Source organism: Thermobia domestica, chromosome 7 (genome assembly GCF_964235325.1).
Source record: "Thermobia domestica chromosome 7, izTheDome1.hap1.1, whole genome shotgun sequence".
Lineage (NCBI taxonomy): Eukaryota > Metazoa > Arthropoda > Insecta > Zygentoma > Lepismatidae > Thermobia > Thermobia domestica.
Window position 1 is genome coordinate 27,732,680 of NC_137460.1, and position 27,923 is coordinate 27,760,602.

At 36.0% G+C, this 27,923-nt stretch overlaps 1 long non-coding RNA gene across 1 annotated transcript; it reads left to right on the forward strand.

Moving 5' to 3' along the window:
- Positions 1-27,687, forward strand: LOC145689938 (uncharacterized). Its single transcript, XR_014132125.1, has 3 exons — positions 1-279; positions 15,661-15,756; positions 27,307-27,687. It is a non-coding gene; the product is annotated as an uncharacterized LOC145689938 (long non-coding RNA).
- The last annotated feature ends 236 nt before the right edge of the window (positions 27,688-27,923 follow it).

Consider the following 27,923-nt stretch of genomic DNA (forward strand, 5'->3'; position numbering starts at 1 on the left):
CGTGGTTTTCGTAATTTTCTCGAAAAGGTGAAAATAACGCGCCATCCTCTTTGTACTGAACAACTGGTTTTTATAAGTGGAGGTGCTTTTCTCCAACTGTTCAATTTTAAGCAAGTTTAAAATAAAATTAGACGTTCCATGTCTGTGAAACGTATAAAAAAAAAGTTGTGAACAGGATTATTCTCAAGAAGTTACCAATGTTGATCTACATGATTGATTTGAACTGGAAATTATCCATTCTTCATCTGGTCTAGTGCATGTTTGTGAAAATCAGTACAGGTAGGCCATGACGGGATTGTAATTTAATTTGTGAATCGGTGAAACAGCTAGGAATTGTACAGATCTGATTTATCTTCGATTGACATATTAATGCACTATATCACAAAAAGTATTTTCTATATCGTATAAATGCCTGACAGCAAATGAATAGTGTAAGTTAAGAAATCGTGTTTTGCAGATTTTACGTATTGAAACATGGCAGTTACTTTGTTTATATTAATAGGCGTAATGATAAGTGTTACCATGTGCGAGTAAGTTTAATTGCCGAACTGCTAGCCATGTAGGACGTTGCTGTCAGGGGTCGCTCCTTGATAGGGCGACCAAAATTAAGTAAAATGCCTTAACGTCTTGAATTGCCTCTAGTGCTCCCACGATATGTCAACAATGCGCTCTTGTAGGTAGAATTCCGAAATCATAACAATTAAGTTTTGTTCTCTAAGCTGAATTAAATAATAACCAATACCATTTGGGTGTCTTCAATAATTATATACATGTGTTAAGTTAGTATATAAGTGTCATTTCTTCTTGAATTATCATGTTTATTTAGTAAAGAAATATAGGATAATAATATAGACATTTAACAATTGAAATACAAAGTGCAATCCTTGTCGCTTCGAGTTTACTGTTTCATCACCGATACTAATAATTATTGGAAATGTTTCAACCTTCATTGATCAGAACCAGCATTCCTGTTAGCTGTTATTAATGATATTACATCAAATTTTGGCATCCTCAATAAACACTAGCCAATGGATATGCAGAGAAAGTAAAATTTGTTACGTGGGTGTGCCAATCTTGTAATGTATATGCCATTATTTACTTTACGCTAGTTAAGCATATTGAAGTGTAGCTATCCCTACCAAAAAAAAAAGCCTTTTGTAGAATGATGGATAGGTAAATTGCTAGTATAATTATGCATGGGTTCAAGTGATAGTAGTGAGTGTTCTCTAATAAATGACAGTGTGGTTTAGTAATTGAGTGAAATAAGCTTTTTATGTGTAGGCACCAGTTACTCCATTTATTTACGTTGTAACTGTTAGTTTGTTTGTGTAGCCCCATTGTAAGTTTACGTCGACATATTAGAAATACTACGAATCTTGTATATGATGTTTAGTCCCTGAGTGGATTAGAGTGCAGCTGTATGCGCCTCTTTGTTATAATTCATGGTAATTGTGAAATACTTCGTTTAAAATATATTGAGTTTGGGGCTCTTCGCTTCAAAGATGCAAGGGATACCATATTTTATGGTTTATTTGGATATGGTGCTTGTTTTTTTTTATATGCTTCACTCAATACCATCATGAGAGTATCCATCGTAACAGTATATGATCTGACAGGTTGATTTTCATCTAAATAATTGAGATAGGCTAAAATAAATTCATATCAAGGGGTAGTCTACCTAAAATAAAATAAATGTAAGTCATCTAATATCTGCTGAGTATGTCTAAGCGAGTGATAGGCCACCTTTTTCAAATTGATAGGCCACGTAACTATACTTCCTCTGGATTTCAACATTTTGCCTCCATACATTTGTCCAAAAAAAAAAAAAAGTCCGTAACTGGTCAGAGGTCGAGTACATATTAGATAGTAGAAATTATAGTGATTTCCTTTCTTGACATTTGATAAGTTCTATCAATACAACAGAAGTTTTAGAAACTAACGTTAGTGGTCCAAAATAGTTTATACGCTAACTACATATGAGGTAACTTATTTCTCATGAGCCGTTTATGAAAACAAAATTAGTTTACGGTTGTAGTTCAACCCAACATTTTTTTCTTTCCGCCTTCGTGGTAGGGACAGTTGAGTAACAATTGAAGGATTAATGTTATAGGTTCATAATATTTCATTTATACTGCGTGTGAAAAAAAAAGGGTTTAAGATATTTCGCTATTTAGTAGCTATTTTTGATTTCTGCGCTCATTGAAGAGGGCAATCTTAAAAAAAAATCAAGGTTATTTTCGGCAAGTGCAGTGCCACTCATTCTCTTGCCTACTTGAGATTAGTAGTTTTGTGAGTTTATATGACTATTTAGAATTGAGATCCCTGTTTGTATTATAGGAACATTGAATGTTTTAAGATAGTACTAGTTTCGTAAGCCCAGAACATACGAAACGTGTAAATGTTATCATTGACTTCCATACATGGAACTTCGATGCGTCGTCGTAACTGCCATCTATGATAAAATAATGTGAACTGTTTGTTTGACATATTTTGTCTGTTGCCATAAATTGTATTATAATTGTTATTAAAAGATTTATTATTGGTGAGATTTAATACGAGTCGTCAGGCAATCCTCGTTAAGTTAATATCAGTGGATAGTAAAGATCTGTAAATCATCAGTTCTGTTAGCATTGAGTGCAAGCTGAATCCGAGTGCAAGTGAATCCTGTACCACATAGTAAATTTATCAGTGAATTTATTAAGTCAGGCCTACCTTATGAATTTAGTGCAAGTGTGTGTTAACAGCCTTCTGCCACGTAGATCTTTATATCGACTAATGTGTAACAGCAGCTCATAAGATTATTTACCAAATACTGCATTATATTCATCGGACAACCATGTTCATCAAAACATCAATACAGTTAAGAACCCGAACTACTCAGCTAACGGTGTTTGTTCCACGATTCAAAGGATAGTAACTCAATCTAACTACAATCGTTTGACCAATTTATGATAAGGAGATTTAAATTGTGCGAGCATTAATTTCGAGGAAATATTACTTCGTTTCGAACTAATTCACAAAGGAAAAACTCAATGTGGATTAATTTCTTCAAGTGCAAATAATAACTTACCAGTATTACTGCACATAGATATGTTAGGTAAATATTGACTAACGAACTGGAAAGACTCTTCGTGAGGTACTAAATAACTGTGATATTACACGAGGTAATATCAAAGACTAATATTCATGTTATGTGCATTTATTAACTTTTAACTTTTTTCTTATTTTTATTTTTACCTTTTTAAATACTAAACTCGGTTTTAAATAATTGTTCATTTAAAGATTGTTCTATATTGTCTACATATTAGTATAATTTATAACCATGAATCATTAAGCATTCTAAACATGGTGTGTCAAGTGTTTTATATTCTATAACTACTCGAATATCTAATATCTAGCGTGTAACATAAATGATGCTACTTTTACTGTTGTTTATAGTAAGATTTGTAACCATTCCAAGAAGTTACATATATATTTCACCATACTCAATATTCATACCAGTCAAGACTGAGTATAGAGGATTTTTATTGTCTCTCATATTATAACTTGTGTTTATGTAATAATATATAACTGAATGATAAATAAAGGTTTGAATAACTGCGTTCGCAAAGTTAAAATTAATCAATATATTAAGTACGAACTGTGATAATTTAAATTTTTGCTGCGATATTCAAATATACGCATATTCTATTATTGTGTTGTGATATTGCAAATACATATCGACTTCAAGTATTTTTTTATATACATTTTTATATTGGAATGCTGTAGAGTAGTATGCTTATAATAGAAATAAAAGGAAAGATGGTATTCATGTATTTAAGTCGAATCTCCTTAAAAATTTTTATTATAATTAGAATAAGGGTATATATATATATATATATATATATATGAATATTTTCTAATATAAGGTTAAGAATCAACAGAACAAAGCTTAGAGAATAAAACTTCATATATTTACATAAGCATAAGGTAATAATATAACATTATTTTCAGATATATTAGAAGAAATGATATTTATTTTCTCAATCGTATACTTTGCGTAAATGATAAGTGTTCTTTCTATGAAAGTAACCTCGAACATGTGTATTTATAAATAATTGTCGACAGATGTGATGATGACAAAAGATAAAATGCAATTAAGGAATAATTAATATCGACACAGTAAATAACGTTCTCTCAAGTTAGAGAGTGAACAAGGCTCTTTAAGGTGACCGAAACTACTTATTCAGTAAGCAAGTAAATTCAAGTTTAAGGAAGATGTCGACGTACTTTCGGGGGTCTTTCCCTTCCTCTCCAACTATCCTTTCCCTCATGCCTTATCCTAATCTTCCTCTCTTACCTTCATCTTTTCCCCTTTTCTCTCCATCTTTCTTGCTTCCTCCCTCTCTTTACCTTTTACTATTAGATTCTTCTAGTGTAATCTTTTCCCCTTTCCTATTTTCCTTCTTCTTATACCTACCTTCCTTTTTGAAACCACCTCCATTCTCACGGATTTGCTTGTGAGTATGCTAAGTATGCGGTCAACAAAATTTCAAATTATCTTCGGATGAAGTTCGCCTGTGTCACAACCAGAGTAACACCAGGCTAGCAAGCAAACCGGAGCGAGATTGGAGGTTACGGAGCGTTTCAATATAAGAAATGGTAGCCATTGCTGCCATTGCATAATGAATTCGTTTTATGTAGGAAATATTAATATATATATATATATATATATATATATATATATATATATATATATATATATATATATATATATATATACGCAGAAAAACATTCATTGAATTAGACGTTCTCCCCCCTCCCCCACTATAGTACCACGTCCATATGCAAATCATTTTTGCTGCTCACATCATGTATACGAACAAGAATTATGCTTCTAGACCACTTCAGTGAAATATATCTTGTGTTATATGGGACCGTCTCGAAAATAAATGTAAATTAACAAAATTTGACCTCCTCTTCCTCTATAAATAACAAGTACACATACAGGTTACTATCATGTCGGGGACTACTTTATTGCTTCACATACTAATTTTTAGGGATGTGCCACAAAGGGGGGAGAAATACCCGCCAAAACCTGATGAAAAAAATTTGATGAAAAATTTAAAAAAACAACTTCATCCTCCCTCTCTCGGCCGTACATACGTACCCCTTATATACATAAAATGCAACTGACGGAAAGCTTCATCCCTCAAAAATACTTTGGTACCAAATCATCTTTCTAGCTTAATTAAGGACTGAGCTATTGATGTTTGTTGTAAATATAAATGTAATTTACGTAAAAAAAATTAAAAAAAAAAACTTGCCCCTTCCCCCAAGAGGGGGAATGACCCCCGAAAAACTGTTGAAAAAAAAAACAATATTTACCCTCTTCCATATACATAAAATGAACATCAGCAAAGCTGCATCTTTCAGAAATAAATTGGTACCAAAACCATCTTCCAGCCTTAATCTGAGGTTTAAGACTGAGCCATTGAGGTTTAAAGCCCTGAAACAGCAGTTACGTCAATGGGCGTTTAAAGATTAAGAATGCAGACGACCAGTTGAACGTAACACAAAGAAATTAAACTACGTATTCTGTGAAAGGACATCGGAAAAATCCCGATTTCTTTCTCCGGAATTGAATATTTGGACGGATCGAAATTAGGGAAGTTCCCGAAATTTGATCTAGCGGTTGAATATAGATGACAAGCAATACCTAAGAGTATAAAAGTGTAATATATATGCCTATTTAAATTATTGTTTTAAACAAAATAAACATTTTAAACATGTTTTTTTTGTTTAAAACAAAGTACTTTGTTTTAAACGTTTAAAACGTTTTAAACAAAAAAACGTTTTTAACATAAAAAACGTTCTTTTTTTTAAATCATGTTTTTTTTCAACCCTGCTCAAAAGTAAGTAAATCACATTTTTGAGTATTATTTTAATTTAAAAAGTGTTATAAAAATGTAAAAAAAAAGTTAAAAAAACTTTCCTCGGGCCGGGTTTGAACTCACGCCAAAAGAGATTTTCGTTACTTGCATATAGCACTAGCCCACTCGGCCACGAAGACCGATAACAACAATCGTCTGAATTCTGCTATTTGAATGCAACGTGGCAAGACATAGATAACGCAAACCAATCAGAACTGTGTTTTTCGTTCCTACTTCCGGGAGCATTACTCTCCTGAGCTACTCCTGGTATAGAGCAGAAGGATATAGTCTACGACAGTGCCTCGTTACTTCCCGAGGACGCACGAAGTGCAGTCTTTTACAGATTATTCACTGAACATCTAGGAACTTAAAAATGGGGTAAAAAAGCGAGTGTCGTTCACTTTTGTGGTGGTACGAATATAAAGAACAACGTATGTATTTCACATTTGGGATCGTACAACTTGTTTATTTTGATGCACGGTGAACTCTCTTCAACTGTTTGAGAGTTGTATGCAATAGTAGCAGGTCTACCGTGGTTGATTACCGGTTTTTGAAGGGTTGTTTTCAAGGGTTGTTTCGTGAAGGTTTGGGCTCATTCCGTAGAGGTTTTTGTGAGCTCGCGGTTTTTTTTTTTAAATTATTACTTTCGCTTATTGGTAATTTGCATTTTCGGGATTTTCTTGCGGGCCGTATAACGTCCTGCAGTTCTAGACAGAGGTTCCTCCTACATGGGGGTGCCATTTTTTTTGGTTCTGCCTATATTGACGGAGCTTGTGCTTTGTGTTCTGCAGGTGGCAGTACGGTAGGAAGAAGATGAAAATGGTGATATTTGTACGTGTAAGTAAGTAAAGTGCGTGGATCGTGACGTAAATGTGCGATCTTAATCTTTTTTTATATTTGTGCTTTAAAACCTTGTATTGCAGATCTTGTATTGCAGATAATAAGTGATTTTTTGTGTTGATTGATAGTTTAATGTATTAAAATTTCAGCACGTTGGCGGTAAGCACTTCTATGTTGCTCAATAGGTCATTGTAGGCATTAACTTTTCCACAGCTTTATATTTCGTGATTAACAATAATATAGCCCTTGTACTTCGGGCTATATGTGCGCTTTTTCGCTTGGTACTCCCTCCCTAATTTTTATTGCATTCTTAAAATGGCCCTTGTACTTACAGATGTTTTTCTAAGAATGTGTTTTTTTATATGGTATGCGAAGAATAATAATGTGCCCTTGTACATTTTGTATGAGTATATGTGGGGCATTTGAAACACATATCGCATGTCACGTGCACGTGGATGCTTCTTACTGTTGCACTATGTATAAAAATGATTTTATTACATGTAGTAATAGAACACGCAAGAGACCCAGATCATGTTGTATTCACACTTCATATTGGAGTGTGAATACAACATGATCTGGGTCTCTTGCGTGTTCTATTACCACTTCTACATGTAATAAAATCATTTTCATACGTAGTGCAACAGTAGGAAGTATGCACGTGCACTGGACATAATGAGGTCCTCTTGTATACTATTACCGAGCAGAATTTGTCTTCTGTTGGCATCTGTAAATTACAGCCGAGAAAGTGTCATTGGTGTACGTTTTACATCAGCGCCTCTACCAGTTAACATTTAAACCCCAATTAACGCAACTGTTGCACCAAGAGTTTAAACCTCAATAGCTTAGCCCGTAATTAAGGTAGGAAGAAAATGTTGGTATCAATGTATTCCTGAAGAATGAAGCTTTCTGCTCTTATGTATTTTATGTACAGGGGGTACCACGGCGGAGGGGAAGGGGGAGTAAAATTTGTGTGTTTTTTTTAATTTTTTGCATCACGTTGTTGGGAGGCTATTGGGGGTACACTCATAAAAATTGGTATTTGAAGCAATGAAGTAATCCACTACATGGTAATTCCCTGTACGTTTACTTGTTGCTTAAGTTATATGGGGAGGGGTGAGGAACGGTCAAAATTGACCAATTTTTGTCTGTTTTTTTATTTTTTTTTAACGTAAGTTACATTTATGTTCAGGACAGTTCCGCATAAGACAAGGTATTTTTTTCACTGAATTGATCTAGAAGAATAATTTTTGTTGCTGAACATGATGTGTGAAGTAAAAATGATGTGCGTATAACTTGGTGCTATGAATGGATGTCAAATTCAATGAAGTTTTCTTCGACGCATAACATGTTTTTTTTTTTAGAATATTTCTTGCATAAAACTAATTCATTACGCTTTTCTTTTCAGTAAAAAAAAAAATCTATTTTATTTGACACGCGCTCACAATAATTTCTTGTAGAAAGAACAGAGTAACTATAGTGCTGCCAAAATGTCTTGAGCCGTGGCGAAAATGCGAACTAAAGCTCACACCCGCTACACATCCACGCGTTGAACCAATAAGGATTCAGCAGTTGCTAAACGAGAGAACCTTAGCGAAAGGAAGTGGAATTCCTTCAGCCGATAGCAGCGCCTGGAACCGAAGACTAGGTGTCAAGTCAATGTGGTATATGTTTAACATAGGGTGACTGCAAGGGTTGTCAGGGCCTTTCATATTTCTTAGGACCTTTTTCTATCTTCTTTTTCTTTTATGAATAAGGCGGGAATTCACAAATATGAAATTTGTGTTTTAGAAGCTTTCCAACGATGTGTCAATCATGAAATTAGAGGTATCACCAGGGCCCTCAAGCAAGGGCGCCGATTTCCCCGTAAATTTAGGAGGGGGGCATTCAGATGCAGAAGGCATATACATATGAGGATTTTAAGACAAATTGCATTCAAATTATGCCAAATATTGTATATTCATAAATACAATGTGGGGGCCCATATGAGCTTTGGGGGGCCCCCTCGGCCCCCCAGGACCGGCGCCCTTGCCCTCAAGGTTAGAATCTAGGATTTCGTTCAATTCCCTGGAGGCCGTAGAAAGGTTTAAAAGGCTTAAAGAATACTTTCTGTCGTGATCGTATATAGCCAAGGTAATGAAAAGAGAAATTGAACTCCAATTAAAGAATGAACCAATATATTTTTTTTTCCTTCATCAAGAAACACAGAAGTTACAGACTACAGAAAACAAAAGGTTCCGACTGTTAGCTTAACGTATCTCACCTCTCAATAACTATGAAGTCTCAAGTAGTCCTTCAAAAAACGTGCAAAAGCTTATGATCAAGGTTAAGGTGTTTCAACATACTTCCACTTAATATTTAAGAAAGAAAAAAAAAAAGTGATAGACTCAGGATTACTTTTTATAATCCTCTTGCGTAAACAACAGCAAAACAAGTGTTGTCATTCTGTGCTATCTATTGAAGGAATTTCTACAAGTTCATTGTTCTTACAAGACAAAAACTAATAATGTAATTGTTGTCTGAAAGAAATAATGACGCAAAATTTATGGCGCGTGTGTAAGATGAATGATGGTTATTCCCAATACATTAAATGATTTACTACTTCAACAAACACACGTGTACTGTTCAATGGAGAAGTGTTATTTGACGGAGTGGGAACGAGGAAATGTTTTTCCTTTTTTTCCTGTAAAAAAAAAAAAGAAAAAGAAAAGAAAAGAAAAAAGAAAAAAAGAAAAGGAAGGCATTTTACCATAAATCAAGTAAAAGCTATAAAACTTTTATTTATTCAATTATGAAATAGATATATTAAAAAACAATTTTTACTATTTTCTCTACATCAATCTACTGGGTTGATTCATTAATTCGGGCCGTCCCTTTTTTTGGCCAGTCATCAGTGATTAATAGGGGCAGGAGTTTTCCGTAAGTTGCGAATTCGTGAAAGTTTTCCGACAAAGCCGAGAGTTGGTTTTTCAACGAACTACGGCAGATTGAGTAAGGGAATGGGTATTATGAAGTCGCGACAAAATGCGATAACTGATATGTTGATCGAAATATGCCGCAAAACGCGATAAATTGTAAATTTCAGTTGTTAAGGGACAGAAACAAAAAGTACTATTTTCCAAGCAAAACGTTCTCCTTTTGCAACTGGCAACGCTGATTACTACTAACTTCCGTTTCAAGTTCATAGCTGGTAGTTTTGGAATATGAAACATTCAGCGTCGTGTTAAAACAGCAGAAATCCTCACTTTGGTGCTTTTGTGGAATGCGTATGCTAAGAGAATTTATAATTTTATAAATGGTGAATAAAAAGGAGACGGAACAAAATCGTACAAGTGAATTTGCCAATGAAGGTTTATATGTAGGTGATATGCAAACGTTAATGTGTAAATTTTGTAGTTCACGTATTGAACGGAAAAAGAAATATGCTGTACAAAAACATATAAAGTCGGCAGGACAGAACATAGCAGGCATAAACTTAACAGAGACAGAGTTGAATGTGGACCAATCAGTGCGAAGCGACAAATTACATTGGAAGGTTTTGCAAATGCGTAGAAGAAGGCAAAAGTAGAAAAGATTGAGCTCATATATGAGACCGAGATGTTGCTAAAGTGCAATATACTCATAGAAAAAGTTTACCACCCTGCATTTCGTGCGTGGCTTATAACGACTTATCAAAAAGATAGTCGTAAACCTGGTTCGTTTGCTGAGATAAAAATTCGAAGTGGTATTATTTCTTTGACATTAAAATATTAGCTTCGATATTTAAAAATCATTAATCTCACCTTTTTAATAAAAATGACAACGTCTATAAACGGTGTTAAACTGGTTTATTATTTGATATAACTTATAGTATCCTTTTCTTAAAACTGTTAAGTACACAAACTCACTGACTAGGTAACCGTCAATATCAACAACTATCCCATAATAATCACTTACATACATTAAAAACATTCTTCTTTTGTTAATATGAAATGAACATTCTATTAAGTATAGTGCACATGTATGAGTACTTTCTGCCCAAGGTACAGGTAAATATTACACAAACCAAAGTATTTTGTTATATAAAAATGTCGCTCGACAAAGGGACTGAATATAAAAGTCATGAGTAGGCTTGGCTTTTATCTTCAAGAACCACTGGTCCGTTAACATTAGTGTTCTTTACATTGCTTATGTCCATCATATTTTAATCGCACCTTGTATATCTATTCATTATATTTCACATATACATATATATATAAATACATTCATAACAATTCTTTCATTTCATCAATATTTATCTTTAATTACATTAATTATATTTATTTCATTATTATCCATTATATTATTAATATATCTTCTTATTAAAATATCGTCGCTTATTTAATTCGTCGTCGAAGTGTGCGATTTCAACAAATGTAAAGGACAAACGCGGGTTACAAATAATATTAATCTTTACGGGCGCATTAAATAACAAACAAGTTAGATGTTGCATTTAAAGGTATACATAGTAGCACTAAGATGTTATAATAAAGAAGAATCTCGTTCAAGTTAGTCGTTGAATAATTGATTTTATAGAATAGGGCTTCTTTTTAACATAATCTTTTGACAATTAAATTTTCAACACAAATCAATCTAATATAAATAATCTTTGCTTTTAATCAATTATAAATCGAACTATAATTCATCATATTGCTTGTATAGCGAAGTTATAAGGATTGTTTTCATTATTGATATTTACACATAAACTCAAAAATGAAAATTTACAAGAATCTATAACTAACATGAATTTAACCTAATTTCAGTAACGGTAATCAGGTTACGTTCGAACTTGCATACGGTTCTAATAAAGTACACTGTACTGCGCTATCATGATTAGGTTCTACATTATGTTGTACATGTCTTTCATCGTGATTTTGATGTTGGTATGAAGTGCCATCTCTTGATCTCCAATTACGTCTATCCACGTAGTTCGCTGCATTTCTGGAATTTCGCTCAGTACTTCGATTATTTTTATATCTACTGCTGTTGGGTGATCTGACATCATAATTACCATGATCAGTTAGGTTAGGCGGATTCCCTACATAACATTGTCTATTTTGTTCATTTGGATTGCTAAAGCATACTCGGCTTCGGTTAGGTTTCGTATTATTCACACTTCGGATATCTAAATTCCGAACTGGCACCAAATGATCTGAATTATTCTTATTTTTACCTATTCCTGATTGTGGATTCATGGCATGGTATTGAGTTTCGTAGCATTGGACAAGCATCAATAAATGGCTGAAACTCATACACTGTGTGGAAAATAAGATCTGTTGCAATTTAAATGGAAGCAAATTTCGAATCGATGCTATTATTCTCGATTCCGATTGCAAAGGATTAACGACCTTTAATTCGTTGTAGACATTTACAACAAACTCTACCACAGATTTGTGCAATCGAGGATTGAAGTGTTGATTTCTAAGGGTGGCATCTCTATTTGCCAGCAAAAAGTCATTTTCATAATTTGCGATCAATGCCGCTTTGAATTCCTCATATGAACTAATGTGATCACGTATTGCCTTAAACCATAAGGAACAAGGTGGGAGTAATACATGGGGTATTAATTTCATATATTGTGATCGATCGATACACATTATATTGCATTCGTCTTGGAATTTCTCTAAGAAAGAAGTAGCATTCTCATTACACTTACCACTGAATTTGCTCATAGCTCGAATTTCACTCATTTTAACACTTAATTTTACCTTCTTTTTCTCATTCCTTGTTCTTGTTGAGTGATAGTTCCTATCCGTGACATGCTGTGTCGTCACACCATCTATGTTTCGCTCATCAGTACTCTTCGGACAACTTTCTTCTGGTATAATATCTTCATCAGACCCCGGCGAAGGCGAGTTCATCTCTGGTGAGTGGGGCAACTCAAAGCGATCACTACCCAAGTTATTACGGTAAATGTTGTCTTTAGCCTGTAACGTTCTAATCTCTTCCTGAATAGTAGCTAATAACTGTGTATTTACACGTATGTTATTAGAATTGTTGCTAACCTGGATCTTTTGCTGTTTAAAGGAAGATTCTATTACTTCTAAATCTTTTTTTAAAGCACTGATTTCTTGGTTTTGGTGATTGTGCTTTTCTTGACAGTCATCGGATATCCTTTTTAACTTTTCCTCGAACTGTGAGGATATGTCGTTCACCACCTGGACAATTGTTTGTTTCGTTTCATCTGATTTCTGTTTATCCGTTCTATCCGTCTACTTAATTCTTCATATTGCTTGTTAGCTTCGTCAAACTTCAGTTCTATCTTCTGTTCCATGGTCTTGTTAGATTCGTTGAACTTCTGTTCCATGGTCTTGTTAGATTCGTTGAACTTCTGTTCCATGGTCTGGTTAGCTTCGTCAAACTTCTGTTCCATTCGTCTACTTAATTCTTCATTTTGTTTGTTAGCTTCGTTGAACTTCTGTTCCATGGTCTGCTTTATCTCGGTAGACATCTGCATCATTTGTCGCTGTAAAGCTAACACGATTCGATCCTCCGATGTCAATCCTGGTGTTACACTAGTCTCATCACTGTCACTATTATTTGCTTCATACTGCATTGTTTCGTTGTCCATTTTTCTTATGATTACTTTACCACTTCGCAATATGGTTAAGTTCGTATTCATTAACTGTAGTATAAAAGTAAATCCAACCTTACTCTTCTTCGGGAATTGAATTTACAAAGTCCCGGGTTTCGGCAAACCAAAATTTTTATAACGACTTATCAAAAAGATAGTCGTAAACCTGGTTCGTTTGCTGAGATAAAAATTCGAAGTGGTATTATTTCTTTGACATTAAAATATTAGCTTCGATATTTAAAAATCATTAATCTCACCTTTTTAATAAAAATGACAACGTCTATAAACGGTGTTAAACTGGTTTATTATTTGATATAACTTATAGTATCCTTTTCTTAAAACTGTTAAGTACACAAACTCACTGACTAGGTAACCGTCAATATCAACAACTATCACATAATAATCACTTACATACATTAAAAACATTCTTCTTTTGTTAATATGAAATGAACATTCTATTAAGTATAGTGCACATGTATGAGTACTTTCTGCCCAAGGTACAGGTAAATATTACACAAACCAAAGTATTTTGTTATAGGCTGATGAAGTACAAGACTGGTAAAAAAAAAAACTTGTAAAAGAAGAAAGAAGTAATTTGTTGTTAGTAACTGCACAAAGAATAACTTCATTGTCCTAAGTAGCATTATTGATTTATTGCTTATTATTTACTTTGGGCTTACATTAGAATTTGTTGCTTATTACTTATTTTGGGCTTACATTAGAATTTGTATAATTTATATTAAAGTTTGTAAAATAATTTACTTAGCGACAAAATGAGAAATTTTATATATCAAAATGCGTCAAAATACGAAATTTTTAATTTCAAATGCGAAATGTTTAATTTCAAACTGCGAAAAACTCCTGTCCCTAGCGATTATGGTAGTGCTGTTGAATATACCAAATTATAAAAAGTGTCTCATGAAGAACACAACTTTTGAGTGCATAATAACATACAAATTTATTGTTAAAATTAAGTAACTTGCGTGTGCTGCCTGTGACTATGTATGAAATATGATATCACTCAAACACCCTCCACGACTCTGCGAACATAGCACTCTCGTTCTTTCGATGACATTATCCATAACTTTTTATCATACTTGCACCTTTACTTCTGAAGTTAGACGCTGAATCTTAGTCTTGAGCTCTGGAAGTGATCGTGGTTTGTTGGGATACACACGAGATTTCAAATACCCTCCTCCCCACCAGATTTCATATGGCGTCAAATAACAAGATATGTGAGTGGTCAATTCACGTCACCGTAGCGGGAAATCACGCGGCCATTAAACTTCTCTCGTAACAAGTTCCTGCCCGCATTTTTGCCGATCCCAAACGTTTCAGCATACTTGCCAATTTGATGTCGAGAACAGAACCCAAACAACCCCTGCGGGGCTTCTAACCCGTTCCTACTACTACTACTACTATTACTACATTAGCTGTGGATCTATATAGTACAAGGGCAAACGTACTACTACTACTACTACTACATTAGCTGTGGATCTATATAGTACAAGGGCCAACTTATTGTAATGAAAGAAGTTTAATGAAAATTTTTTAAAAATGATCGTTAAATTACTTTTTGAATATTATTTTTAATCTTATTTTAACGAAAGAAGTGTTATAAAAACTTTAAAAAGGAGTAAAAAAACTGTCCGTAGGCAGAATTTGAACCCACGCCAAAAACATTTCCTTTACTAGCATGTTGCGCTAGCCCACTCGGCTACCAGAGCCGACAACACTTGTCGTTTACTTTGTGCTATATGTAGATCATGTCTTGTGATATCGTATCTGTATCGACCAATCAGATCAGAGGATATCTGAAACGTTTGGGATCCGCAAATATGCTTCCTGCCCATACAGAAAACAGATGAAGATCATACTACAGGATCTTATAAAATAGAGGACCTGTCCTTACAACAAAATCTTGAAGCCATACGTCACAGTTTTTCCACCCCTACTCTGCCCACTCCGCCCAATAGGATCGCAATGTTTTGAGCCAACAATCATGGCAGAAACGAAAGTAGCCAGTGCCGATGCTCGGTTGTTTTTTGGCTTCATCGATTTAATATGATGAAGATACATATGGGCAGATACTCTATTTATAACATCCTTGCTACAGACTGAAGATTCGGCGCTCCATCACTACTAACCACATAGAAAACAGATGAAAATCGGTGTAACGTTCTGTGTTGGCAACTTAGTAGAACAGAAATGGTGTACATTTCAAAAGTTCCATTCTTTGTGGGGACACCTTTTAGCTTTATTGTGTAGTATTATTTCTAGTTTTGCTAGGGCTAATCATTCTTTTTGTTTGTTTTTCAGACTTTGAATTATGAAATGTCAAGTTGAAAAGAAAGATGTCCGCCACCTTCTCCCGTACGAGTTTACAAAAGGTTCTAGTGCCGCAGAGGTATCCAGGTAAATCTCTACAATGTGTGGAGAGGATATGGTTTGACACATTCTGACGTGGAAATTTTGAACTAAGCAATGCGGCACGTCCTGGTCTCTGAATTCCACTTTTATTTTAGGGCCATTTTGAACTACTTAATCCACCATGATCCACATCAAAGCACTGGGGAATTGGCCGCGGATATGGGCAGTGGATAGATACATAAATGTTGTGTGTCGCTTTGAACTTATTGGAAAGGTTCAAGAACTGGATTTGTGGGTTCACATTTACTCAGCGCAGACAAGAACTAACGTCTCACCATATGTGGTTCTTTACTTATTCGTCATTGGATTAAAAGAAGAAACAGGACTGGAGATGAATGAATATATGACTATAGATTAATGGGGGGTGGGGGTCAGCAGCAAGGTGATTTGTCCCCATCATGACAAAGCCAGTGGCCGACACATATTGTACAATTAAAATTCACAGAAAAACTTCTTTAAGAACTGTATTTCAGATCAAAGTACTACAAAGTAAAACATTAAAAAAATATATAGAAGTTAAAACAGAGGTCGTATAAAGACTAAAAGAAAAAAATACAAAATATATAACAAGAAAATAACTTAAAGGGTAACAATATTAATAAAGAATAACGCGGAAAATATAATTAAAAAAGACAGACTGAGTTTGCTATTTAACGAACACGAGTGAGAACGCAGTTACTAGAGACCACATCATCGTCCAAAACCTAAGATTTTCAGGCATTCCTAAACGTTTTCTGAGGTCTGAGCATTCTTAAAAAAAAAAAAAAAAAGCCGAATAATCTGTGGCGATACAAACTCCACAATACGGAAGGTTAGCGCCACATACTAAATAAGAATGTGTTAAATGAAGGCATCCGATACGCAAACGAGTCAGGATCACTCCATCTCGGCAGTCAATACGCGACGACGTTTGACAATTGACAAAAAAAGTTTTACTGAGTAAAACTTATTGTCATTCGCCTGGTTCTAAGCTGATTGTCAGTAAGATTGGACAAAATAATTACGGAGATCCACTGTATGTGCATGAGAGAGTGCTTCAATGTCATCTCTGCCAATGCGATGTTCTTGGCTGTTATGTCAGCACGCTCGTTTCACAGAATGCTGATATGACCCTGAACTCAGCAGACAACGGAGACAGAATCCTGTTGCTATCGCTGATAGCACCTTAGAAAAATGTCATGCATGAGGGCATGTTGGCTAAAGATGTTCCGAAGGGTTTTAATAACGCTTGGCGAGATGGTGCAGAGCAGCGCACGAGGTAGCGAAAGCTCAAGCGCATCTCAAGCGCAACCTTAGTGTTGTTAATTTAGCAATAAATACTTGACATAGGCAATGCAGACTAAATTCTGAGCTGCCCTTGTCCGAGACGAAGAAACTGGCGGCAGAATCTTCTTTCGAATTGTCCATATACACCGTAAAAAATCTAGATACTGTCTCTGTAATGCTCCAAACTCTTGTTGGAACTCCTGGGTATTTGAGTACAGTTTGGTGTGTGACGATAAGTTACAGCGTTGACCGGGTCAACAATTATGGTGGAAGACCACAAACATGCTGCAAACAAAGAGATGGCCACTGAATTTGTGTGCTTTGAGACCTTCGTAAGGACAAACATACCATGTGTGTCTGGCGCTAGGATATGCAAATTGTACCGGTTATAAACCCATACAAAAGAAAGCAGGAAGGTGACACACATGAGCTACATGGTTTAGGAGGTCTCCTGAGGCGATATGTTAATGATAGTTCGTTTGCTTTAACATAAAGGATAGTTACAGGATTAGTGCAAAGAACACTAGTAGTTAGCCGAAATCCCAGGTGATGTATAGTGTCAAGCTCTTTCAGCAGAGAGAAACAGCCTGATAAGTAAATAACACAAGTACAGTCTTACCTGTACTGAGTTAGACCACGATATAATCATAACAAAACTAACGACCAGCATCCCAGAGGGAGTGTGAAAGTACCGGTACTCGGAGCAAGTTCACAGCTTGGGGTCAAGAATAATTAAGATTTCGAATGTGCGGTGCCTACTTTACGCGACAATCAAAAAGTAAAACTCCAAAATCGACTGTTCCAATAAGAGACATGCCATTGAGGTGCAAGTTCAAGTCAACAAGACAAATTATCTAGCGGCAGAAGTAAGCGAGTTTTTTTAAATAATAAAATGAAACAAACCATTTCCCTTACGACCAACGAACAAGACAATTCAATGTAAGTTGAATCTGTCGAGTAATAATGCGAAAATATCTGAACCGGGAATAATGATCTTATAATGATCTAGCTTCGGCAAGATAAATGACAAATTGGACGGTGTTATGCATCAATTGACTTAGCGCCAAAACATGGTTCTGAGATATTGAAGAAAACACAAACATGTTACCATTACGATCCAGCTCTTGGCGCTGTGGTCGAATAGCTTTTTCTGAGCTTTTAAGCAGATAGTAGTGTTTCAAACATTATTTACGTTATTTACATTGTCTCCTACGCACTGATGTAAAAATCTCGAGAATCAAAAATGGCGCTTGGTCAATTGTTGCATAACACCATCCAATTGAAGGTTATCAGCAGTTGAATGCCGATTAAAGGGTTTAAGAGCAAGCCAACCGGCCAGGATAACTTGTTTCAAGCAGTTTTGCTTCCTGAAAATGTATGCATGCCTTACTAGATTGCTCAATATTTTGTAGTACTTGAATAATTTGAAGATTAACTTTATCACGCAGTATAATAGTGATGTCGTCAGCAAAGGAACGCACTGTAAGGTTGAGATCAGGAAAGGATATTCCTAAACCTATTTGCATCCATCCTCTCTCACGGAAGTGAATGATGCACTGCACGAGGAATTGCGTAATATTCGACTTGTTACTATTCAGGATCTCTATCATTCCATTTCGCGTCGCATTAGAGCTACTTTGAGAGAAACAAGTGGTCTGAAGCCATGTTCATCCTGTAAATAGGATATAAAACCAAACCACATGGCGTAACGGCCCATTTGTGAGGCTAAGCCTGCTCCAGCGCCATCCGTTAGCGATCGGCTGAACTACGTCCAGCCTAACAGCGAGCATGTAGTCCGTGCTCTGCGACGCCCTCTCCCTAACAGACACCGGGAGCTTTACGTGACTCCTAGTTTGACTCACGACGCTCGGTGGACACCGAAAATTGGGAAGCACCGGCCGGGATTCGAATCCGGAACTACGCGGACATGAATCCAACGTTCTGACCACTACAATACGGTATCATATTGTACACAGGATAAAATGATCCTAAAATAGATAGAGGATTACTAATGAAAATCCATTATTATTTACGGAAGTTGTAAACAATTTAATACCCACTTACTTCTCAGCAAAAATACTTAGTATATATTCTTCACTGCGAAATGACTCACAAACAAAACGTGATTTCATGAAATATTTCAGAGATAAAAGATTTCCACAACTCTTTTGGTTTTAATCCACCAAAGGGCATACGATACAAATATTATGCTAAAAAGATATCCTCACTGTCATTCTATACTTAATTGAGTATTATTTATGAATGAATGGGATATCAATTGAAAAGAGAGTCAAGTCAATTTGTCGTGGAATGGAACGTGACTTTCGCTACCGGTTGAGATAAGTTTGTTACCTAGGTATATAAATCAGGATCAACAACAACACGAGGCACACTCATGAAACATTTCTATCTTAAGAATTATAACCTTCAAACACTTAAAAATAAAAGCCTACTTCGTGATAAGAATCTTAATTGGAAAAGCTGCGAACTATATCGCTTTGATTCTTTTATCTTTTCCTTGTGTATGGAAAATGAAAGCAGAGTTCGTTTTCGGCGAAATCGATCACGTATTAACTACAGACAATATTACTAATAGATATATCGGATTTTCCATAAGAAGGTATTAAATTTTCCGCTTTTGTGTACAACTATGTATTAAGGCATGATTCGATCTATTTTAAAACACCTGTTACCATGATCGCTTGCTAAATTTCTCACATTGAATTTCGTTTCAAATACATTGGTGATTTTAGAATCGCAACGTCAGGAAAGACATCTGTGAATGGAATGACACTTACGCAATCATCAGTGGAAGACATGCTGATACGGGGCTAGTCCGATAATCATCCGTATATCCACTCAACACGTTAGCGATGGGCTCTCATTGTACCATCAGCTATTTGTGGTTCTGAGTCAATTCAAACCAACATGTCCCACCAATTCTGTATTCAGCTGATACCGTAACACCAATGACATAGACAAATCCATACCCGTTACCATGCTTCAGCGTCTAGCTAACTTTATTTACAAAGTTGTCTGATCTGTCACAGCTATACGGAAAATACGTATGTCATCACGTTTTGTGGTCATTGCTTACCCAATTTGTTCCTGCATACAGTTGTCTTCTGTTCATTGCTTCGACAAAAGAATCACTGTCGTGCCGGCACGCCTTGCAAGGGCTGACCTTTCCGGAGACTGACTATGCCGATGTTCGAATGCTGTCATCTGCTTATGTTGCACTCTTTGATATCGGCAAGGTGTAATCATGATTAAAACCTTTGTATTTTAAGTATACCCTTGCTGGCGCTGCTGTCGATGTGTGTTTCCCGTACCTACATCAAAAAACGAGGGATCAGTTGCTGTGGCCGAGATTCTTCTATACTTCGACATGGATAGGGTTGCTACAATGAATTATTTAACAAACTTCGCTGTGCTCTGTCTTGTTAACCATTCTAAGTAGCCTACGATCTTCACTCGTCAAGACCAAACGATTGAATGACAAATGGGCTACACAGCCGAGATCATTCACCAAAGAAAAGGGAGGGTTTCTTCGTAAAAGGGCGGCGAGGGTTGGGCAGAAGAATGTTTCACATATTTTCCGAGGACACACTTGAAATAGAAAGGCTCTAGTGTGTACGGCCCATTTGTCCACCCTCCACTCAGGCCCGTAGCCAGCCCAAAAATTTAGGGGGGCGGGGCGGTAGAAGTTAGGGGGGACCGACCGAATCATATTATACTTCATCACCATATTATAGTTCATTTGCAACCCTACCGTGAAATTTTATGGGGGCCAACCAAAGTTTAGGGGGGGCCGGCCCCCTTGCCGCCCGTGGATACGGGCCTGCCTCCACTACTTGCGTGCTGCATAAATCCTTCATTCGTAATTCTACTTTGATCACGAAACCAAAGGCACTGCTGGAGCCATGGATGCACCATCTCGCTGAAAAAGTAATAGTTTAAACGTACAGAAATCCAATCCCGTTATTAATTCTTATTTCAATTTTCACTAATTGCAGTCTACAGCAAGGTGACCAGACGTCCCGTTTTAGCCGGGACAGTCCCTTATTTTCAACCGTTGTCCCGTTTTTTCTTATTCTCAAACGGGACGCCTAAATGTCCCGTTTTAAAGCAAACATGACCCAGTTGTCCCGTAATTATTATTCAAAATATACTGTAAATGGTCAATGCTAATTCTGCACTCTTCCGTACCAACACTCATTAGGACAGGGGCGGATTCAGAGGGGAGCGATCGCCCCCCAGAAGAGGAAACTTTCTTATTTTATATATATAAATAAAACCCATCCCAAAGTTTGGAGCCCTTAAAAGTAGCAGTATGACAACCCACCGCCCCCCAGAAGTTGGTCCTGGATCCGCCCCTGCATTGGGAAGGTTCAGCCGTGCCTAGAATTTCTGAATATTCAAATGAGAATTGAGTGTTCTGTGGTTCAAGTGGAAATTGAGTGGGAATTCTGAGTGTTGAAGTAGTTAAAAGTATTGTTGGCTAGTACTTAAGTTAGAAACGCTGTGTTATTATTCTTACTTGTGTATTTTGTAAATTGAAAACACTGCTGAGTCCCAAAATGCAATGTGGAAGTCACCCTTCCTCCCCCCACCCCCGTCGCCGATTTTATGCGTCCCGTATTTGAAAGTAAAAGTTCTGGTCACCTTGGTCTACAGACTGGTCTCATGAATTGGAACGAAGTCAGCGGTGGTTATAGAGAGAGAATTTACGGTAGTTACTCCTCATATTTTATTCTCGCACTGACTTCTGAATGAAAAGCCTTATTTACCAAGAAAAAATAAACATTTCTTGCAGATCTTTCGTTGAATTTTATTGAAATATTCATTAAATTAAGTAGTAACACAGCCAAACACACACACACACACACACACAAATTCTGTGTACCGGACCCGAGGATATGGATTTGATGTATTTTATAACCCAGAATCCAACTTTCGAAACCCCAGGACGATCGATCGTGTCAATTTTTTATGGGCGAAATTTTTTTACCGATTTTAGATAGGGAGGATACACGTAACACAGCCATACAAAAAAAAAAAAAAAAGTTCTGGGCAGCGTACCCCAGATTATGGATATCGATGTATTATGGTTCACAGAATCCAAATTTCGATTCCAGGAAGATTGATCGTGCCAATTTTGTTTTATGAGCGAAAAATGTATGTGCTGTCGTATGTACCAAAATTCGCTGAAGTTTTTCGGCCATAAAAAAAGACACAGTCGATCGTCTTTGGGTTTCGAAATTTTGATTCTGTGTACCAAAATACATCGAATTCATTCGCTGGGATCCGGTGCACGGAATTTTTATTTTCTTTTGGATGGCTGTGTATGGATCTATAAATCCAAATGAATTTCTTTAATAAAATTTTATGTGTGTGTGTGTGATCACGGCCAGTAAAGTTTACTATTTCGATTTAATAATATATTATCGGTATAAATTTTAGAAAATAAAATATTTAATATAACAATGTCTTTATAATTAATTATTTTCTTCTTCTTGATTCGCATGTGGCTAACAATAGATAGTCATTAGAGAACTTGCCTTGTTTGTTGTATATTTTGTATTAAACTAATAATAAACGCAATACAATACTACCTTAACAATCCGTAAATCTAGCTTATATTGATCTCCGGAAGGAAAGAAAGGGAGTTTCGTTTCACATTGTAAAACTAAGGTAGGCTTCTAGATTAGTGGAATCTAACTAAAACCGGAGGTAACAAATCTATATAACTTCCAATTACAATAAAGGGATACGGTCACAGATGGAACCTGTTCTTCTGACACCGAATCCATATCAAAGGAATCTGTTCTTCTGACGTCGAATCCATATCAAAACTACAGTCGACGAGAACTATCTTGGCAGTGACGTCAACGCTCTGAGTTGCAAGGCTACCAACTTACGCTATTCACAAATAGTGCTTAGATGGCGCACTGAACGCTTCACACGTCACGTTCGTAACTACAGTTTAAAATAATGCTGGTAACGAACTAGAGAGAATTTAGATAACAATGTATTTGACTAATACTAGCATATATATGTGCATTTTTACGACAAAGAAAGAAAAAATAAGATTAGATCCTATATTTATGTCGTCAAAAGACAATATATTTCCTTTCAAGAAGCAGTTTTCTATTTCCAATATATTTTTTTTTTTTAAACCTAAATCCCAACTTGTGCAGTATATGTTATAATGCCCACTCAGAACCTTTGAAGTCAATGCTTTTTTTAAGTTCGCACAATAATTTATTTAAGGTGGCGACAATGCCTTCAGCATAAAGATTGTGAATTGTTCTACGAACTACTACTTCATCGAAAGAATCTAATTTGTTTGTCTTTTCTGTGTATTTGGCCTTGCTTTACAGGGTGTTACGACGGGTTGTCCAGACTTTACTCCTTCTTTCACAATTCGTCACACGGATCTCTCACTGACACATGTTGCTCGGGAGGTTTCATGAACACTGTCAGATTTATTATTGTTTGCTGCAAGAAAAGTTGTAAACATTAAAAACAATAGCGCGCCATAGACGCACGAACTTGCATGACCAACATGTATGAAAGGTTTCTTTCATCATGCATCTTGAAAGAATTTTTTACCCACACACGTACCAATATGCTGTCCAACATACTGAAAGTAGTTGGAGAAATGTGGAGGACGAGGAAACGCGTGCTTTTTCTTTCTGCAACTGCACGACCTTGGCATGCGACGGAGGAGAGACTCACGTGATTTCTTCCGCTGTCGTGATTGGCGGACCTAAATATAAAACAGCCACCTTGCATGAACGAGCCCATACACGGTAAACATGCATGCAGAACGGCAAAAACATCAAACATGTTTTCAGAAGATTTTGAAAACTTTCAACATGAATGAACGAGGCTATACACGATCAACTTGCCTGTGGTTTTATCATTTATCATGCAAGTCGGGCTGTTTCTTCAGGCATGTGTTTACGTGTATGGGCCTCAAATGTCTCCTGCATCACAATGCAACGGCTTGCCTTTCTTTAAGGTACTATCACCCATTCTTATACACAAAATTTCGAGAACGAGAATAAAACAAAGGATTGACAACTTTCACCAGTCACCACAGACCCCTAAAGAAAGAAAACACGCGCTTTTCAGTTCATTTCATTTCGCTTTTATTTTTTAATTTGTTTCTTTTTCCTGGAAGTGCTGTTCTTATGTCCTATTAGTAAATGTTATATTTTTCGAAGCGACATTCACGAACCCCCACGTTCTGTTTCTGCGACCAGAAAACACGTTCACATATCCTCTAACTCAAGGGCCGTGATAGGTAAAGACATGGGGGTTTCTTTAAAATAAACTTTGGACTTCCCTTCCCATTTCGTCCACTGCATATTTGTGTCTATCTTCAATAGAACGGAAGTTTGTAGCATGTTGAAATCTGATTGTTGTTAGAACAGAATAAACATAAATGGCTATCATTTAAAATTATTTTCCACATACTTATAATATAAAATTCATATATAAAATAAACCATATTCTTCATGAAAGTTATATAAATATAAAAACAAAAAAAAAAAGAAAAAAAATGTAGCATTTATGTCCCCTCGAACTCCAGTTATCGTTATACAAAGAGGACAAGTATATTTATCAAAAACGAATCACCCATTTCGGTTCATTTCCTTTCGCTTTCCTGTTGTAGAGAACGGAGCGTGCTTTTAAGTTGGTATTTGTGTTCGCGCATTTTCTCTTTCCTGGGATTGGACGTTGAATTGAACGAAGCGTCTGCTATAACCAGTAGGATGGCATTTGAGCAAGAGCGAAGTCTACGTCACTGCCAGGATAATTCTCGGGCACTGTAGTTTCTGGAACCTTTTTTTCTGATGCCGAAACCATGTCAAAACTAGTTTCTGGAACCTGTTTTCTGACACCGAAACGACACTAAAACTATCTGGAACTTGTTCTACTGACACCGAATCCATATCAAAACTAGTTTCTGGAACCTGTTTTTCCGATGCCGAATCCATGTCAAAACTAGTTTCTCACTATCTCTTACAATTATTACTATATAGAAACCAGAAGTTGTACTAGTTTTTGCTCTTCTGGATTCAGTAGGAGAACTGAGACGAGTCTTGTTCTTGGGTCGCTGAATTCCAATCAAAAAGCCCAATCCCAATCTTTTTATCTCTTACTTTGTGGTCAATGGAGGGAACACAACTGGAGGGAATGTCATTGTAGAAGTATGTGGAGGGAATGTATTCTTGGGATCTATTAATGGAAACCGCTTCTCGATATCTATTCCCGTTTTTGTCCATGGCTATTAACACTAAAACTAAAAATGCTATAATTCTACCACTTCCGATTAAAATAAAAGGCTAAAGGGAGGACGTTGAACCTTAGTTTTGAGACGATGAATCGATTACAGAAAAAAGATTCTTGCAGTCTCTTACTCTGAGACGAGCGGACAGACATAGCCATAGAAGACTTCCTCTTCTTATACATAGGATAGTTTGGAAGTGTAATACGTACTTACTGAGAATGATCCCGAGGAATGCATATATACTATTTGACAATTGCTAGGAAACATACATATTCTCAAAACCTATACCTTCTGGGAATATGATCAGGTTACTCCAAATGACTATAACACAATACAATAAGTACAGACATTATTTGCAACTTTATTCTCAAAAGATATTGGGATCCCCAGCCACGCAAAAAAGCAGGACATGATACAGCTAAATAGAAGATGCGAAGGAATATGGAGAGAGGACAGAAAATGCAAGTTACCATAAGTGCAGAGAATTCTTATCAGATCAGTAAAGCGTGACCACTTTAGACAGCACAACATTCTCAACATCTGATTTGTATGCCGTCGATGAGAATGTTTAGGACAGAGACTCTGATTATCCTGTCTCATTTTTCCTTAAGGGTAATTTTGGGAGCCTAAAGGGTCCACGGTGAGTGGAAGATTCCTCTGTGCAACTTGTCTTCCGACGTCATCTTAGGTGTATTCGTTAGGATTAAAATCTTGGACAATCCACATTGGTTGTTGTCCTCACTGTCCAATGTCTCTGTAACGTGGGCAGTTTTGTTTTCCATGTAAATGAGATCAGAAGAGAACCCACTGCACCGCAGTCATACACTGAGAGAAATCGGTTCTCCGGACAACGGTATATTGTACAAATATACGGAATCCTCTTGCTTACTACAGAAATCAGTATGGAGCATACGCTATCCGTATGGTACTGCCCTTAGATGTTACATCATGCCGTTGCAGGATGTCTGATAACTAACAGTCTTCCTTATATTACATAAATATATGTATGTCACCTTCATCAACTATATGTTATATACGTTCATTTGTATGTGAGATCCTGACCCCTATTTTGTTTCATACGGAAAGTACGTACAGATGGAACACTTATACGGAAAGTATTATAAAACATGCGTTTTCAATTATACGTATGTTGTACGTTAAGTCCAAAAACTACAGGATTTACAAATGTAACATACGATTTTACGTACAGCACATACATTTTTTTCTCAGTGTATAAATAAGTGAGATTAGTGTTATTTAAGAATTTTCAAAAGCTCTAGATTTTGGCATAGTAAGTGCTAAAAACAATATCTGTTTCTCTGATTATTTTAAGGAAACAAAGGTGTACTTGTTTTTATACATTTAGTAATATACACTTTCGTAATTGAAGCCGGATAATCTTTGTGTGCTATTTTTTATCGTTTATTTTGTAACAAATAACTTAGTCACTGAAAACAATAGGTTATTATTAGATTTAATATTATTCCTAAGCACAACAACCTCTATCTCTTGGTACATACTCAATGTGTACCAAAGAACGAAATGACCTCCTCGGTTTAAAAAAAAAATCTGTTTTTCTTCTAATTGCTGCAAAAACAGTGTATTTTTTACAATATGAAGAGATTAGGATGAGGAATTAGATTTCTGGGCTTCCGGTATCTGGAAGCGGAAGCTTTTCCACTTTTTCCACCGAGTGTCTCCGCCGGGAATTGAACCAGAAACTTCTCGCACCAAAGGTTTTACAATATGAAACTGAAACATCTAGCCATTCGATATATATTTCCCCTTAATCTTGCAACAATATTCATATTTCAGCAAAACAAAAGTAAAACTGTGTCTTTTGGTTGAGCAGTTTCCCATACTCACTCTCGTAACAACTTACACGTACTTACGGGTCGGGTAGAGATGTTAAGAGCTGTTCCAACAAGTGTCAAATGAAGAAAGCTAACTCATATTTTCTCTTACAGGAAATTCTTGATCTACTGTTTCGGAAAGAAAGAAAAATGCCACCTTCTCATTTCCCTACTGACAACTGACAATGAAGCGTAAAAATGAATAACAGAAATGATAAACATAAAGTGAAGCGATGTTAAAAAAAAAAAAAAAAACTACAGTAAAACCTGTCCTCAATAGAACTCTTATTCAACGGAAATTTGTACAGAAAGAACTCTTTGACTATTGGAAAAAAGCAGTAATGTAAACAGGAAAACTCTCCTTCATTATTAGAAAAAATAAAGTTAATATTTATACAGGATTTTTTCTTGTTAATTTTGCTTGTATTAAGTCGTAGCAGAAATAAATATGGTAAATTGGCTAAGATACGCACGAAATTTTATTTTATCTCAGTATATTCATGCACTTTTTGGCGTGGGTTTGCTTTCATTAAGCAAAAACCTATTTTTTAAAAAGGATTTTTTTTCGAGGCCCGTTCGATTTCACTAAGGACAGGTTTTACTGTAAATAAAAAAATAAAAATAATTCACTCATTATCGGTGTTTCTTTCTCAGAGCTTGAACATTGAAATCGCTCTTAGCAAATCCCAGTACCTTTATCACATATGTGTAACATGTACACTATGTAAATT